The 16,538-nt window shown below is 45.0% G+C and overlaps 2 protein-coding genes across 15 annotated transcripts in view; one reads left to right on the forward strand and one right to left on the reverse strand.

Annotated features, from left to right (window-relative positions):
* DGKH (diacylglycerol kinase eta) overlaps positions 1-16,538 on the reverse strand; it is a 764,231-nt gene that overhangs the window by 199,705 nt on the left and 547,988 nt on the right. The window lies entirely within an intron of this gene.
* Positions 1-16,538, forward strand: part of ENOX1 (ecto-NOX disulfide-thiol exchanger 1) — a 280,345-nt gene that overhangs the window by 126,342 nt on the left and 137,465 nt on the right. For all 12 annotated transcript variants that reach the window (XM_083624672.1, XM_083624674.1, XM_083624673.1 and 9 more), the window contains one exon: positions 9,878-9,963. The gene's annotated coding sequence lies outside the window, so the exon portion shown is untranslated. The remainder of the gene's footprint in view (positions 1-9,877; positions 9,964-16,538) is intronic.

A 16,538-nucleotide genomic window follows, 5' to 3' on the forward strand; every position in this document is an offset into this window, starting at 1 on the left:
CAAGCAGTTTCCCCCTTGCCCCACTCCTTTCCCAGGGAAAACCCGCTTTTTAGCTCTAAATTGGAGCAAACATCAATCTGGAGAGAACCCGCATTGCCATTTGTTCCGACTGAGTCCTCAAGAGCTCTTTTCCCTGGAGAAAGCAGCGCTACACAAAGAAGTGTGCATAAGCACTAACTTGAGAAGCACTTCAAACAGAGTTCTCTTAAAGTTGTCCTACTCGGCCTATTAGTATGTATTAATTTTTGGTGCGACTTTCATACTTCCCTCATTATAATAATTGCTCTGCCTAATGTGCTGGGAGATCACTGGATATTCATATTATTGTTCAGACCAGGGTACAGAAACTACCTGCAGCCATTTGACTTGTTTGCATGATGCTCTGCTGATGTTTTTACATCAAATTCTTGGGTGGTTTTGGATTGGATCCCTTCCAGCTGATTTCTTGGATGCCAACAAGCAAGAGGTGTTCTTTATCCTTCCATGTCAGTCTTACTCTGTCCAAAGCCAGAAAGAAAAGGTTGCTCTTTGTGTGGTTGTGTTGGGGTGTGTGTGTGGAGAGAAAACCTGACGTAGTTTTCCAGGTACAGTGGTACCTCGGGTTAAGAACTTAATTCGTTCCGGAGGTCCGTTCTTAACCTGAAACTGCTCTTAACCTGAAGCACCACTTTAGCTAATGGGGCCTCCTGCTGCCGCCGTACCACCGGAACACGATTTCTGTTTTCATCCTGAAGCAAAGTTCTTAACCCGAGGTACTATTTCTGGGTTAGCGGAGTCTGTAACCTGAAGCGTATGTAACCTGAAGCGTCTGTAATCCCAGCATTAGGTGATGATGAGAGTCTGTCTCTGCCTCTGTTTGTGCCAGTCACCTCTGTGCTCAAATCGTGGGCTTCCCACGAGCATCTGTTTGGGCACCATAAGAACAGGTTGGGACATGGGCCTGATCCAACAGGCACTTACCATATTCTCATGTTCTTATGACCTTTGTGGTACCACATACCGTATTTTTCGCTCCATAAGGCGCACATGACCATAAGATGCACCTAGTTTTTAGAGGAGGAAAACAAGAAAAAAAATATTCTGAACGAAACAGTGGATGTATGATTTTTGTGGTTCATGCTGTGGCCACAGACATGATATGTGATTTGACGGTGAGTTTGGGGTAGCCCAATGCAAAAATCCAGAGAATCCATGGGGATCCGTGCTTTGTAACCACGTTTTTGTGCCATTGTGGCCCCACGAAACAGTGGATGTGTGGGGGTTTTTTGGTGCAGGTTGTAGCCATGGACGTGCTATGTGATCTGATGGTGAATTTGGGGTGACCCAATGCAAAAATCCTGATGATCCATGGGCTTTTACCTCCCCCCTTCAGGCAGCCTCCTTTATCTCCCTTATCTCCCTCCCAATCACTTAGTGATCAGCTGCTTTCTTTCAACACTCCCTTCCCTCTTGTTTGCCTTAGTGTCTTTTCCTTAGCTGGAGCAGTTTTTTTGCTCCTCCTTTTCTTCTAATTTCTCTCCTCATTGCTTTAGTCTTCCTGTCTCCTCTCCTTGCAAGTTCGCTGTCTTTACCTCCCTGCTCCCAGGCAGCCTCCTTTATTGCTAGCGTCCCTTATCTCCCTCCCTGATCGCTTGCCCATTAGCGGCTTTGTTTCAACACCTCTTTCCCTCTTTCCAAAAAAAAAAGAAAAAAAAAAGAGCATGATCTGCTTTTCGCCCCTGGGCAATTCAGCTCCAGGGACCACGCATTTGCTCCATAAGACGCACAGACATTTCCCCTTACTTTTTAGGAAGAAAAAAGTGTGCCTTACGGAGCGAAAAATACGGTAACTCTTTGGCAATGGTGATAGATATACCAAGTGCCCCCTCCACACATAACCACCTCAGAAGTCCTCGAAACTCTGAGTCTGTGTGTCTCTGGTTTACCAACTGCACAATGTCACTTCCATGACGCCACCTGAGTGAAATGCACATGGAGAGGTTCTGGGTTCCCCAGCAATCTTCCTTCTGTGTGGCAAATGTCATCTTGCCTCTGTTGGCATCACTCGAGTCCTCGCCAGTAAGAATGGTCGCTGGGTGGGCATGACCCATACTATGCAGGCTGTAATCTCTGGTCTCTGTTTGGCTGCAGTTCAGAAGTAACTTTCCTTCACTCGCAGCCTTTATGAAATGTACATTGTTTTATGTCCAACAACCATCCTTTGTACACAGCAATGAATGATCTGTATATGTGCGCAAACTTGGGAAGTAGTTTGTTAAAATTAACATTTAGGAGGCAGGCATCACTAGTTATTTCACACGTTATTAACTTATATTACAATTCAAATAAGCTTACAGCTGGCAAAAGGAAGTCTCTTTTGTAAAGTGATCTCAAACATAATAGGCTTAATCAGAGATAAATTAAATTAAGCAGCCATGCATACTGCAGCATATTAGCACTGAGTAGGTATTAAATACACTTTCTGCTATCAGTTGCACAAGCGAGGATTGTAAGCAAACAGAAGATAACAGGCTCCAGTAAATAAAGTTTGTTAGAGAAGCCCTATTCTTGACAACACCTTTTCTCTTTTCTTCTTCTCAATGTGTAGCAGGGTCTTTGCAACTAATACCAGTGCTCCCTTGTATCTCCAGCTATGCTCGAACTTCACTCCCAGGCAATTAGCCAAAGGCAGAGCAGACAGAACTAATGAATACCTAGACAACAGATGTTCAGCATGTTTCCTGAATGGGGACTTTTTCCAAATCAGTTTTTTAAAATGCATGAACGAGTCATAGCTACTGATGCGGAAGATGATCATGGCAATTTGCAATTCTTCTAAAACGGGACTTAATGATTAAGCCTTTGCAATGCAAATAGTCCTAGGGGTTGGGAGATCCCCTTTATGGATCCGTCCTCAAATCCAAGCCATGGCAAGCGAAAGGGGCTGCTTCCATGTGAAGCTGCTGCCATCTGAATTGGTTTATCACTCCCAGCATGGTGCGTTTGGCCAAGCACTGCAGCCCTCTAGACGGACTTTGGTATGATTTCTTCTTTTAACAAGAGCTGCCAGAGATGGAACACGGGACCTTTTGTGTTCTATGGGCCACAGGGTTATTAGCTTATTGTGTCTGCTGTGGACAAGCTTCACAGATCTAAATATGCTACTCCAAAAGATAAGGATTTATAGATTTAGGCCATTGTGACTACAGGCAACTCCTGCACGTGTCAGTGGGGCTGGTATAAGCCTGCCCCATTCTTCCCCCTTCCAGGGCCGAAAACAGTGTATGTATCAATGGTTGTGTGTGTGCTGGGTGCACACACACGAGCCTTGCCTGTACAGTGGTACCTCGGGTTACAGACGCTTCAGGTTACGTACGCTTCAGGTTACAGACTCCTCTAACCCAGAAATAGTACCTTGGGTTAAGAACTTTGCTTCAGGATGAGAACAGAAATTGCATGGTGTCAGTGTGGCGGCAGCGGGAGGCCCCATTAGCTAAAGTGGTACCTCAGGTTAAGAACAGTTTCAGGTTAAGAACAGACCTCCAGAATGAATTAAGTTCTTAACCTGAGGTACCACTGTATTACGGACTGTTAAAGAATCATAGAATTGTAGAGTTGGAAGGGATAATAAGGGTCATCTAGCTCAACCCCCTGCAAGGGGCGGAGGAAGGGGGTACGGTGGGAGTGGACTGGCCCAGGTGTCACCACTGAGGGGGGTGACAAAATGCTGGGCTGCATTCACCGTGGGGCCTGCAGTGCGCCCAAGCCACACATCTCTCCTGGGAGAGACATGGTGGCTTTGGTGCGTGCAGGCTCCGTGCTGCCCAAACAGTCCACCCACCACCTCTCCCTCAGCTGTAGGGTGGCTGGGTGGGAGGAGGCAGGGAGATTCCTCAGGGGCCCCACGGAGCATCCTGCCCCAGCTGGCTCCGCCCCACAGGCGGCTGGTCCCATCCCTGGGAGCAAGGCACACATGCCACCCCAGGTGCCCCATCGGCTTGCTCTGCCGCTGTGCAGGCTTCTCAACTAAATCATCCCTAGAATATAAGGACCTTTCCTGGTATCACCCAAGGTGCTGTATATTGTTCTCATCTCTCCCCCCCCCCCCATTTTATCATTCCAATAACCCTGAACAGAGAGTTGGGCTAAGAAATAGGGACTAGCTATGATTTCAAGGCTGAGTGAAATTCAAACCCAGTAATTAGTCCGGGCCTCTTAACGGCTGCCCCACACTGAAGCTTGGCTTTTTCATGGGCAGAGAAAGAGGTCAGAAAACCAAGGTGAAGGTAGCAAAGTGTTCAGTGGCAGTTAACATGCCTGTTTATTCTGCCCCACATTTTTCCTGGCTAGAGCTAAGTAAACCAATGAATGGTTTCATAATTCAGGTAGGTAGCCATGTTGGTCTGACGCAGTAGAAAATATATATATATATATATATATATATATATATATATATATATATATAATAAAAAAAAATTGTCCAGTAGCACCTTAGAGACCAACTACGTTTGTTCTTGGTATGAGCTTTTGTGTGCATGCACACTTCTTCAGATACCTGAATGGCATTGGCATTGGCAATATTTTGCAGCTCATCTTTACCAATAAATCAGCCATCTTCCCTTCTGGGGAAAATGAGAATGGAAGAGGATTAAAATGGGGAGGCAATGCTGATACGATGGCTGTCCTCCTCTCTGTGACATTTCACAGGGTGGGGGGCAGCTGACATCACAGGTGCAGAGCGATCGCCACGGATACTGATGGAGACAGCAATAGCATCTCCTTGCTTAGTTAGAGCATCTTTTTGTGAGAAAGAACGAGACATAGCATCACTCAGGCCTTCCTGACAGGAAAAATACATGCGTGGCAGGATTCAGGCAGCTTGCCTTGCTCATTCATCCATCTTTTGGAAACCTATCAGTTGTGCATTGAGAGCTGCTAAAAGTTCCTGAACGTGACCTTAAAATCTTTGGAAAACATCTGACATTCTGTTGTGTTGTGCACACTTAAAGCTCAGTGTAAGGTGACAAGAGCATTAAGCTGCCCACAGAGCAAACTGTGTAAGTAATCTTTTATCTGTGCTGAGCCACAGGTACAATAATTGGAAAATTAAAGTGCCTGTGAACTATGCAACATTTTGAAATGATTAATGAAGTCAAAGCTATGCAACTATTTCTGTCAACATGCACTTCAGACAACATGCACTTCAGAAAATTGTAGAGAAAGGGTAGCATTCTGTTTAGCGCTTATTTGCCTTGAAAATTCCCCACTTAAAATTATTCACAAACACTTAAATTATTTAACTGGTGACCTGCCTTATTTCACCCTAATGTAGAAGGAAACCCTAGCAATGCTAATTACAGTATATCAGCTGTCGATGTTACAGAGTAAAAGTCATATCAGCAGTCATTTTTGCATGGACTGCTCAGTACTGTGGCAACAACAGATCAAACAATGTGAAACAAGATGGTTCTGGGACACCATTAAATACTTCCATTAAATACTGGTGAAATATTTTGGCCCACCCACAATACTCTGTTGCTGCTGTATATTATTAATTAACAATATATGGCAAATTTAAATAAATATATCTGTCACAAGAGGGCCAGTAGGAAGTTGATTTCCACACTGAAATTTCTTCATGATCCAGGAAAGGTCCTAAAACAGATAATGGAACAACTGGTCTGTGAGCACTTAGAAAAGGATGCTGTGATTATTAAGTCCCAGAATGCATTTCTCAAAAACAGTCATGCCAGACAAGTCATATTTCTTTCTTTTCTTTTCTTTTTTTGATAGAGTAACAAGTTTGGTGGATCAAGGGAATGCTGATTCCAGTAAGGGTTTTGACAAATTTCCCATGATATTCTTATGGAGGAGGATGTAAAATGTGGGCTGGATGACGTAGCTGTTAGATGGATTTGTAACTGGTTGAATGACTGGACCCAAAGAGAGCTCATTAATGGTTCCTCATCATCTGACAAGTGGGGTGCTGCAGTGTTCTGTCCTGGGTCAGTTGCTGTTCGACGTCTTTATAAATGACTTGGGTTAAGGATTTGGGGGTGCTCATCCAATTTGCAGATGACACCAAACTGGGAGGGGAAGCCAATGCCATGGAGGACATAATTGGGATTCTCGTTGAACTTAATAGATTGGAGAACTTACCCAAAACTAGCAAAATGAATTTCAGTAGGCACAAATGTCAGGATCTACACTTAGTAAGGAAAAACCAACTGCACAAATATTAAGATGTGGGACTCTTGGCTTACCAATAGTACATGTGAAAATGATCTAGGGGTGTTAGTAGGCCACCAGCTTAGCATGAATCAACAGTGTGATGGAAAAAGGTAAAGGTAAAGGAACCCTTGACCATTAGGTCCAGTCACGGATGACTCTGGGGTTGCTGCGCTCATCTCACTTTATTGGCCGAGGGAGCCGGCGTTTGTCCACAGACAGTTTTTCCAAGTCATGTGGCCAGCATGACTAAGCCACTTCTGGCGAACCAGAGCAGTGCACAGAAACTCTGTTTACCTTTCTGCCGGAGTGGTATTATCTACTTGCACTTTGATGTGCTTTTGAACTGCTAGGTTGGCAGGAGCAGGGACCGAGCAACGGGAGCTCACCCCATTGTGGGGATTTGAACCGCCGACCTTGCGATCGGAAAAGCATTAGCAAAAAAGCTAGTGCTGTTCTAGGCTACATCAACAGAAGTGTAGTGTCCAAATTGAGGGAAGGAATGGTACCGCTCTATTCTGTCTTGGTCAGACCACACCTGGAGTACTGTGTCCAGTTCTGGGCGCCTCAATTTAAGAAGGATATTGAGAAGCTGGAACATGTGCAGAGGAGGGCAACCAAGATGATCAAGGGTCTGGAATCTAAGCCTCATCAGGAACAGTTGAGGGAGCTGCATATGTTTACCCTGGAGAAGAAGAGACTGAGAGTAGATAGGATAGCCATCTTCAAATAACTAAAGGGGTGTCTCATGGATGATGGAGCAAGCTTGTCTTCTCCTGCTCTGTATGGTAGGACCTGAACCAATGGATCCAACATACAAGAAAAGAGATTCTGACTAAACACCAGGATGTACTTTCTGACAATAAGAGCTGTTCAACAGTGGAACAGTCTCTCTTGGGAGGTGATGGACTCTCCTTCCTTGGAGGTATTTAAGCAGAGGTTAGATGGCCACCTGTCAAGGATGCTTCAGTTGAGATTCCTGCATTGCAAGGGGTTGGACTAAATGACCCTCGAGATCCCTTCCAACACTACCATTCTATGGCTATAAAATTGGCTTAAGTAGATTCTTGCAGCAGTTGTACTGATCAGATGCTAACAGTCTCCAAAGCCCATTATATGAATTCATTAAGTACTGTTAATGTACAATGCAGCACAAGATATTCGACGCAGAGGCTGGCAGTGTTTATATAACAGTCTTTTATTAGCCGGAATAACATACAAGACGTGTTTTAAGGTCGTAAGGTTTTGTTATTTCCTTGAAGACTGTCCTCTTTCAAAAAGCAAAGAAGCAACCCCCGATTGCATGTACAGAATGTTAATTTCAGCCTCAGTTTCACCAGCAATATTGAGCCTCCCCCCTCCCTCTCTGCCCCCGGGCCTTAATTTGTTTGAGGGCTCAGCTAGTATTCATAAAGCAAAGAAAAAGAGTTTAAGTAGCTCTAAAGGAAAAAAAAAATCCATATTAGGGCTCTATCCTTATTAGGCCAACCATACAAGTGTTCGAGTTCCCCAATACCCAGACTAGATGTTTAAGAAAAATGGCCAGGGGAGGGGAGAAAAAGGCTGCTATCGATAGCTGGGTTTAGTAAGCCATCTCTGTCTGTATCTGGTAACTTGGATTTTGGGAAGAGCTTGTAGGCATTCAGATGAGATGCTTGCAGGTTTCACGACTGATCTTCCATGCACATTTACTGCAGCTAGTTTTTACTCGCCTCTGTCCTTAGGCAATACAACTCTGCTAAGTGGAGAACAGGAATAAAGAGAAACTAGGCAGCCCTTAGATAAAGAGAGGCGGAAGGCAGCACGGGTTTTCAAAGGCCCATTTTGTTTGTTTTTTTTAAAGATATTTATTGAAGTTTTACAAAAACATAAATTTACAAAATAAAAAAAGGTCATATAAAAAGAAAAAAAGAAAAAATACATGAAAAAGAAAAAAAGAAGAATAAAAATACAAAACACAGAAAACAAATAGCTAAAAAAGAATTAAAAACAAATCCATTTTTTGTTACTTTAAACTCATTATCTTATTTCCTTGGCCTCCTCACACCTCCCCTTTTTGTATTTCCATTTAAATAATCAAATCAGCAAATCCTTACCCTCTTTCGTTTATCTTAACTCTGTATCTTAACATATTATAACTCTATATTTTCATCCATTATCAATTCAATTTTGCATATTCTTATTAACTTTGTTGCTAATGCCACTTATTTTCAATCCAACATCATTTTAACATTCATTAATTTTACAGTATTTCTGAAGATAGTCTTTAAATTTCTTCCAGTCTTCTTCCACCAACTCTTCTCCCAGGTCTCGGATTCTGCCAGTCATTTCCGCCAATTCCATATAATCCGTCACCTTCATCTGCCACACTTCCAGGGTGGGTAGCTCTTGTGTCTTCCAATATTCAAAGTCCCATTTTGAACACGATTGCAGTTGTACTCACTCTTCACTCGACCGCTGCTAAGGAGCTACTCGGTGAATTACTTTTAGATTTACCTTTTCCACTTTTCCATTTAACCCTCTTGGTTTATTGAACCGTGGCAATGTCTGGTGACGTTATCCATAACCTCCGACATTCCTCAGATGAAAATGGGGACATTCTGTTCTACATCAGGAAGAGTGACGATAATAATAGGGTGAAGCACAGCAGAAGCCTGGCACGCTTTTGGGGGGAGACAGAGGAAGTAGATGAACCCATCTTTTGAAACCTCTTCAGCATTCACCCATTTTATTCTTTATTTTGGGGTTGGTAGAGCAACCACCCACACAAGACGGCACTGGAAAGCAGTTATTCATGACAAATCTCCTTAGATTTTCCTCTTCAACTCAGCAGGAAACTGAGAGATTTCTTTCACAGTTAGCTCTTTAAATGCTTATTGTAGAATGTTTTCTTTGCCTCTGTATAGTTAACATTATACAACCCAGCTTTAAAGCAGGCATAGGCAAACTCTTTTTTAAAAAATATTTTTTATTAACAGGCCAATCAAATCACATTAATTCCAAATCACATTAATTCCAAATTATACAGCCAAATTTTTAAAATTTTTGTTGGGGGTACCCATACTTCAAGCTCCGAAAGGGGTCCAAACATCACTCTTGCTGCTGCTTTGATTAAACAGTTCTATCCAGTTCTGTCCAGATAGTCTTTTTGTTATTTTCTTCATCTTCTTGTTGTTATCATATATTCCTTTCTTTGTGATCTCTGATAATCTTCACAGGCGGGTGAAAGACAAACATCTCCTGTGTGGGTTTTACACTCTCCAATAGTCATATCACATAAAGGACAGATGCCATTTCCACACCTCCATTGAAAACATTCCCAAAGTCTGTCCGTTGATTCACAGGCTTGCCAATCTATATCTCAGAGGGCCCTGCCAGGTCAAGATAATGTTCCGATAACCATACATTCACATTCCAACGACCCTGGTCCTCCTCCCCCCCGTCCTCCTTAGGCAAGCCTGTTAAAGCAGGCATAGGCAAACTCGGCCCTCCAGATGTTTTGGGACTACAACTCCCATCATCCCTAGCTAACAGGACCAGTGTTCTGGGATGATGGGAGTTGTAGTCCGAAAACATCTGGAGGGCCGAGTTTGCCTATGCCTACTTTAAAGAGAAAGATTTAGGATTTTCCCAATAATCCTAACATTTGTATCTTTTTCTTTTCCCATAGATGCTGCAATTGCAAATCCAAAGACTGCACTCATCCCAAAAGAATGCCCAGAAGTTTTCACGGCCAAAAGGAAGAAATCTGAGTAGGTAGGTACTGTGTAATGTTTCTGGAACATTCCATGGAACAGCCCCTGCAGGCAAGGGAAAAGAGTAATAAAGAACAAGAGGAATCCCTTCAAAGCAGGTTGTGTGTAGGGAGGAAAGGAGGGAAATATGGAATTTATGCAGCCTAAGAAACCTAACTCGGGTCTGCAGTGTTAACCGGTGTGGCTGCATAAGGAGCTTACAGATGAGCTGAGATTTAATAAGGGCATGTATAAGAAATGGAAGAAAGGGGAAATCGCAAAGGAGGAGTATACACAAGTAGCCAACAGTTGCAGGGTGAAGGTCAGGCTGGCTAAAGCTCAAAATGAGCTCAGGCTTGCAAGAGAAGTCAAAAAATAATAATAAAGGTTTCTTTGGCCGTGTCTGAAGTAAGAGGAAGAGTAGGCAAGTGGAAAAGACGGAGAAATGCTATTGGGTAAAAGAGAGAAGGCAGAACTGCTCAACACCTCCTTTGCCTCTGTCTTCACCCAAAAGGAAAGCAATGCCCAACCCGGTGATAACAGAATAAATGATGCAGTGAGGGAGCTGGTAAGGTGTTGTTGTTTAGTCATTTAGTCGTGTCCGACTCTTTGTGACCCCATGGACCAGAGCACGCCAGGCACTCCTGTCTTCCACTGCCTCATGCAGTTTGGTCAAACTCATGTTGGTAGCTTCGAGAACACTGTCCAACCATCTCGTCTTCTGCCGTCCCCTTCTCCTTGTGCCCTCCATCTTTCCCAGCATCAGGGTCTTTTCCAGGGAATCTTCTCTTCTCATGAGGTGGCCAAAGTATTGGAGCCTCAGCTTCAGGATCTGTCCTTCCAGTGAGCCCTCAGGGCTGATTTCCTTCAGAATGGAGAGGTTTGTTCTTCTTGCAGTCCATGGGACTCTCAAGAGTCTCCTCCAGCACCATAATTCAAAAGCATCCATTCTTCGGCGATCAGCCTTCTTTATGGTCCAGCTCTCACTTCCAAACATCACTACTGGGAAAACCATAGCTTTAACTATACGGACCTTTGTCGGCAAGGTGATGTCTCTGCTTTTTAAGATGCTGTCTAGGTTTGTAGAAGCAGGCATCTTTTAATTTTGTGACTGCTGTCACCATCTGTAGTGATCATGGAACCCAAGAAAGTAAAATCTCTCACTGCCTCCATTTCTTCCCCTTCTATTTGCCAGGAGGTGATGGGACCAGTGGCCATGATCTTCGTTTTTTTGTTGTTGAGTTTCAGACCATATTTTGCGCTCTCCTCTTTCACCCTCAATAAAAGGTTCTTTAATTCCTCCTCACTTTCTGCCATCAAGGTTGTGTCATCTGCATATCTGAAGTTGTTGAAGTTTTCATTAAAATAAAAAGAGGTCCGGAGTAAATGAATACTGCTATTCAAGTGGGTTTTGTTTGGAGCGGGTTGTGAGACAAGGTTTTCAGTGTGAAAACATGAGAGTGCTCCAGAAATAATGATTCATTTTCTAAAAAACAGCTATCTTTTCTAAAATAGCCTCAGCGTAAAAAGTGGGCCTGTGTTACTTCCACAGCCTGTTGGTAGCAGTGTTTAAAATAATGCTGTTCAGAACATAGTGCTGTGTGAGCAAGAGACATACTATACAAATGAAAATAACCTGCCAGAACAGTGATCCTGAAAACATAGCCTCATAGTTCTTTCCGTACTGTCACCAAACTGTAAGTGGAATAAAACAAATCTCGTGGATTTAAAAGGTCTGGGTTGCTCCTTGATATTTTCGTCATCTTTACTTGTCAGTTTCTCCCTAGCTTTTTTCTAAAACCTCTCCTATATACCAGCAGTATTCTTAAAGCCAACACATTGCATTACTGCCCTTGCAGGACAGATGAGATTATCTCTCACAATTTCATACCAAAAAAAAGTAGATTTGCATTGTTCAGACCATTCATCCTCCCCTTGTTTCGATGCCTGTTCTTAAAATATTAGCTCACTCTTTGTTTTCATTTACTGACACATAAACACACCTTTGTGTATAATTTGCTTTCCTTTCATCAAGAAATCCATCTCAGATCCATACCACTTTTATGTTGTTGTTGTTGTTTGTTCTTTAGTCGTTTAGTCGTGTCCGACTCTTCGTGACCCCATGGACCAGAGCACGCCAAGCACTCCTGTCTTCCACTGCCTCACGCAGTTTGGTCAGACTCATGTTGGTAGCTTCGAGAACACTGTCCAACCATCTCGTCCTCTGTTGTCCCCTTCTCCTTGTGCCCTCCATCTTTCCCAACATCAGGGTCTTTTCCAGGGAGTCTTCTCTTCTCATGAGGTGGCCAAAGTATTGGAGCCTCAGCTTCAGGATCTGTCCTTCCAGTGAGGACTCAGGGCTGATTTCCTTCAGAATGGATAGGTTTGGTCTTCTTGCAGTCCATGGAACTCTCAAGAGTCTCCTCCAGCACCATAATTCAAAAGCATCAATTCTTCAGCGATCAGCCTTCTTTATGGTCCAGCTCTCACTTCCATACATCACTACTGGGAAAACCATGGCTTTAACTATACGGACCTTTGTTGGCAAGGTGATGTCTCTGCTTTTATGTTAGGATTGGCATTTGCCACTTCCAGGCATCTTTGTCTCTTTGCAACTGATGTTGCATTTTAAGCCCTTTGACAGAGCCAGCTCTTTTCATTTGCTGGCTGACAGCTCCTCCAGTTCTAGATGTCGCAGGTGTATGGGGGTTGCGGAACTGAGACCATTGCAAGGAACAATTCTGCCATCCTCCACAGACATGGCCAGCAACAAGAGATATGCAGCACACACTTTCTGTAAATGGAGGGCACACATTGTGGTGAGACCTGGAAAACCGACACCCTGTGTTGTGGGTGGGTACAATTGGTCAGCCACAACACTTGATTGGCAGGTCCCTCAAAGCTGGGTGCAATCTGGCCAATGGGACGCAGTCCAAACGGTTTGAGGGACCCATGCACGTGACCCAGAGCTTCCTCTTTCGGCTCGTGCATTCGGAACACCCACCCACCTCTCCCTACCTTTAGGGCTTTGTGCTTGACCTTGCTATGCCGTTGTGTGTCGTTGGGGCACAGCAGGAATTTCCCCCACTTGGCTGATTGGCTGGTGCCAGTTGGGTTTCACCTGCCGCGTAGCAAATCATCACAACTTGTAAGGTTGGGGATGGGCTCTGGTTCAGGTGATAGGGATGGGGGAACGCTCTCGCCATCCCTGTGTGAAGGTATTCCGTTAAAGGAATCCAGGGACTCCATGGTTTGGTCAACCCCTGAGAGGGGGTTGTGCCCATGCCTGAGTCCAGGGGGACATTTGGGTGGTGGAGTTAGCCCGTTCCCGGCTTTCCGCTTATCCAGGTGTTCGCCCTTGGCTGACCTATGCTGGAACTTTGGGTCAGTGCTATCTGCATGGCAGGGAGCTAGTCGAACCAGAGCCTATGCAACCATTCACTTTCTGTAATCAATAAAGTTGTGGCCTAAATTCTGCCAAAAACCAAAACCAAAATTTGAGTCATGTGTGAATTTATTTAGGGGAGAGGTTTCTGGGTCTGAACACGCAAAGGTTCCATGTGAATCTGCCATATACATTGTTTATGTCATAATATATATATACCGCTTGGTTGCAGGAAATGTCAAAGTGGTTTAGAGAACACAACTCAACTGCTGATGGGGAAATGCTGTTATTGTTCAGTGCCAACACTAACGAAGAGTTTAAACAAATGCAAGCCCAAATGTGGGCAATTCAAACAAGAAAGGAAAGTGGGAGGCATCTAAAGAAATTGGTGTGGCTGCATAAGAAGCTTATGGATAAGTTGAGATTTAAGAAGGGCATATATGAGAAATGGAAGGAAGGAGAAATCACAAAGGATATCACAAAAGAAAAGCAGTGCCCAGTGTGGTGAAAACAGAATAAACAATGCAAGGAGGGACCTGCAGCCCAAGATAAGAAAAGAAGCAATAAGGGAACACCCACCTACTTTGAATGAATTCAAACCTCCAGAGTATGATGATCCAAGGGTACTAAAGGAGCTTGCGAATGTAATCTCAGAACCTCTGTCTATAATCTTTGAGAATTCTTGGAGAACTGGTGAGGTCCCATAGACTGGAGACGGGCAAATGTTGCTCCCATCTTCAAAAAGGGGGGAAAGAAGACCTAGGTATCTACCGACCGGTGAGCTTGACATCGATACCAGAAAAGCTCATAGAACAGTATAATAATTCAACAGGTGGTCTGTGAGCACTTGGAAAAAGATGTTGTGATTACACTGGTACCTCAGGTACCAATTAATTCATACCTACTTAATTCATTCCGGAGGTCCGTTCTTAACCTGAAACTGTTCTTAACCTGACGCACCACTTTAGCTAATGGGGCCTCCTGCTGCCGCTGCGCTGCATGATTTCTGTTCTCATCCTGAAGCAAAGTTCTTAACCCGAGGTACTATATCTGGGTTAGCGGAGTCTGTAACCTGAAGGGTATGTAACCTGAAGAGTATGTAACCCGAGGTACCACTGTACTGAGACCCAGCATGGGTTTCTCAAAAATAATAATAATAATAATAATAATAATTTATTATTTGTACCCCGCCCATCTGGCTGGATTTCCCCAGCCACTCTGGGCGGCTTCCATAGAAACCAAAAATACACTAAAATATCACAGATTAAAAACTTCCCTGAACAGGGCTGCCTTAAGATGTCTTCTGAATGTCAGGTAGTTATTTATCGCTTTGACATCTGATGGGAGGGCGTTCCACAGGGCAGGCGCCACTACCGAGAAGGCCCTCTGCCTGGTTCCCTGTAGCTTTGCTTCTCGCAATGAGGGAACCGCCAGAAGGCCCTCGGCGCTGGACCTCAGCATCCGGGCAGAACGATGGGGGTGGAGACGCTCCTTCAGGTATACTGGGCCGAGGCCGTTTAGGGCTTTAAAGGTCAACACCAGCACTTTGAATTGTGCTCGGAAACGTACTGGGAGCCAATGTAGGTCTTTCAAGACCGGTGTTATGTGGTCTCGGCGGCCGCCCCCAGTCACCAGTCTAGCTGCCGCATTCTGGATTAGTTGTAGTTTCCGAGTCACCTTCAAAGGTAGCCCCACGTAGAGTGCATTGCAGTAGTCCAAGCGGGAGATAACCAGAGCATGCACCACTCTGGCGAGACAGTCCGCGGGCAGGTAGGGTCTCAGCCTGCGTACCAGGTGGAGTTGGTAGACAGCTGCCCTGGACACAGAATTGACCTGCGCCTCCATGGACAGCTGTGAGTCCAAAATGACTCCCAGGCTGCGCACCTGGTCCTTCAGGGGCACAGTTACCCTATTCAGGACCAGGGAGTCCTCCACACCAGCCCGCCCCCTGTCCCCCAAAAACAGTACTTCTGTCTTGTCAGGATTCAACCTCAATCCATTAGCCGCCATCCATCCTCCAACTGCCTCCAGGCACTCACACAGGACCTTCACCACCTTCACTGGTTCTGATTTGAAAGAGAGGTAGAGCTGGGTATCATCTGCATATTGATGGACACCCAGTCCAAACCCCCTGATGATCTCTCCCAGTGGCTTCATATAGATGTTAAAAAGCATGGGGGAGAGGACGGAACCCTGAGGCACCCCACAAGTGAGGGCCCAGGGGTCTGAACACTCATCCCCCACCACCACTTTCTGAACACGGCCCAGGAGGAAGGAGCGAAACCACTGCATAACAGTGCCCCCAGCTCCCAGCCCCTCTAGACGGTCCAGAAGGATGTTATGGTCGATTGTATCAAAGGCCGCTGAGAGATCCAGCAGAACCAGGAAACAACTCTCACCTTTGTCCCTAGCTCGCCGGAGATCATCAACCAGCGCGACCAAGGCAGTTTCAGTCCCATGATGAGGCCTGAATCCTGATTGGAAGGGATCCAAATGGTCCGCATCCTCCAGGCGTGCCTGGAGTTGTTCAGCAACCATGCGCTCAATCACCTTGCCCAAGAATGGAAGATTTGAGACTGGGCGATAGTTGGCCATACTGGCCGGGTCTAAAGATGGTTTTTTAAGAAGCGGTTTAATGACCGCCTCTTTCAGCGGATCTGGGAATGTTCCCTCACAGAGGGAAGCATTCACCACCCCGCAGAGCCCATCGCCCAGCCCTTCCCGGCTTGCTTTTATTAGCCAGGATGGGCAAGGATCAAGGAGACAGGTGGTTGGTTTCACGCGTCCAAGCAGCCTGTCCACATCCTCGGGGGTAACGGATTGAAATTGATTCCATGCAACTTGACCAGACAGAGCTCTAGCACTCTCCCGCCCCAGCCCTGCTCCCACGGTGGTGTCTAGCTCCTTCCGAATATGAGTGATTTTATCTGCAAAAAACTTTGCAAAATCGTTGCAGGAGATCTTGGGGTCTTTACAAGGCCCCGGTGGTAAAGGTGGTTCCGTTAAATTGCGAACCACCTGAAAGAGTCTCCTGCTACTATTTTCTGCAGATGCAATAGAGGCGGTGAAGAAAGTCTTCTTCGCCGTCGCTATCGCCACTTGGTAGGCTAGAAGTTGAGCTCTAACCTGTGTCCGGTCAGATTCGGAGTGAGTTTTTTGCCAAGTCATGCCGGACAAATCTCATTCCTTTTTCTCATTTCCTCACCTATTGG

The sequence above is a fragment of the Podarcis filfolensis genome, assembly GCF_964270895.1.
Source record: "Podarcis filfolensis genome assembly, chromosome: 7".
In the NCBI taxonomy this organism is placed as follows: domain Eukaryota; kingdom Metazoa; phylum Chordata; class Lepidosauria; order Squamata; family Lacertidae; genus Podarcis; species Podarcis filfolensis.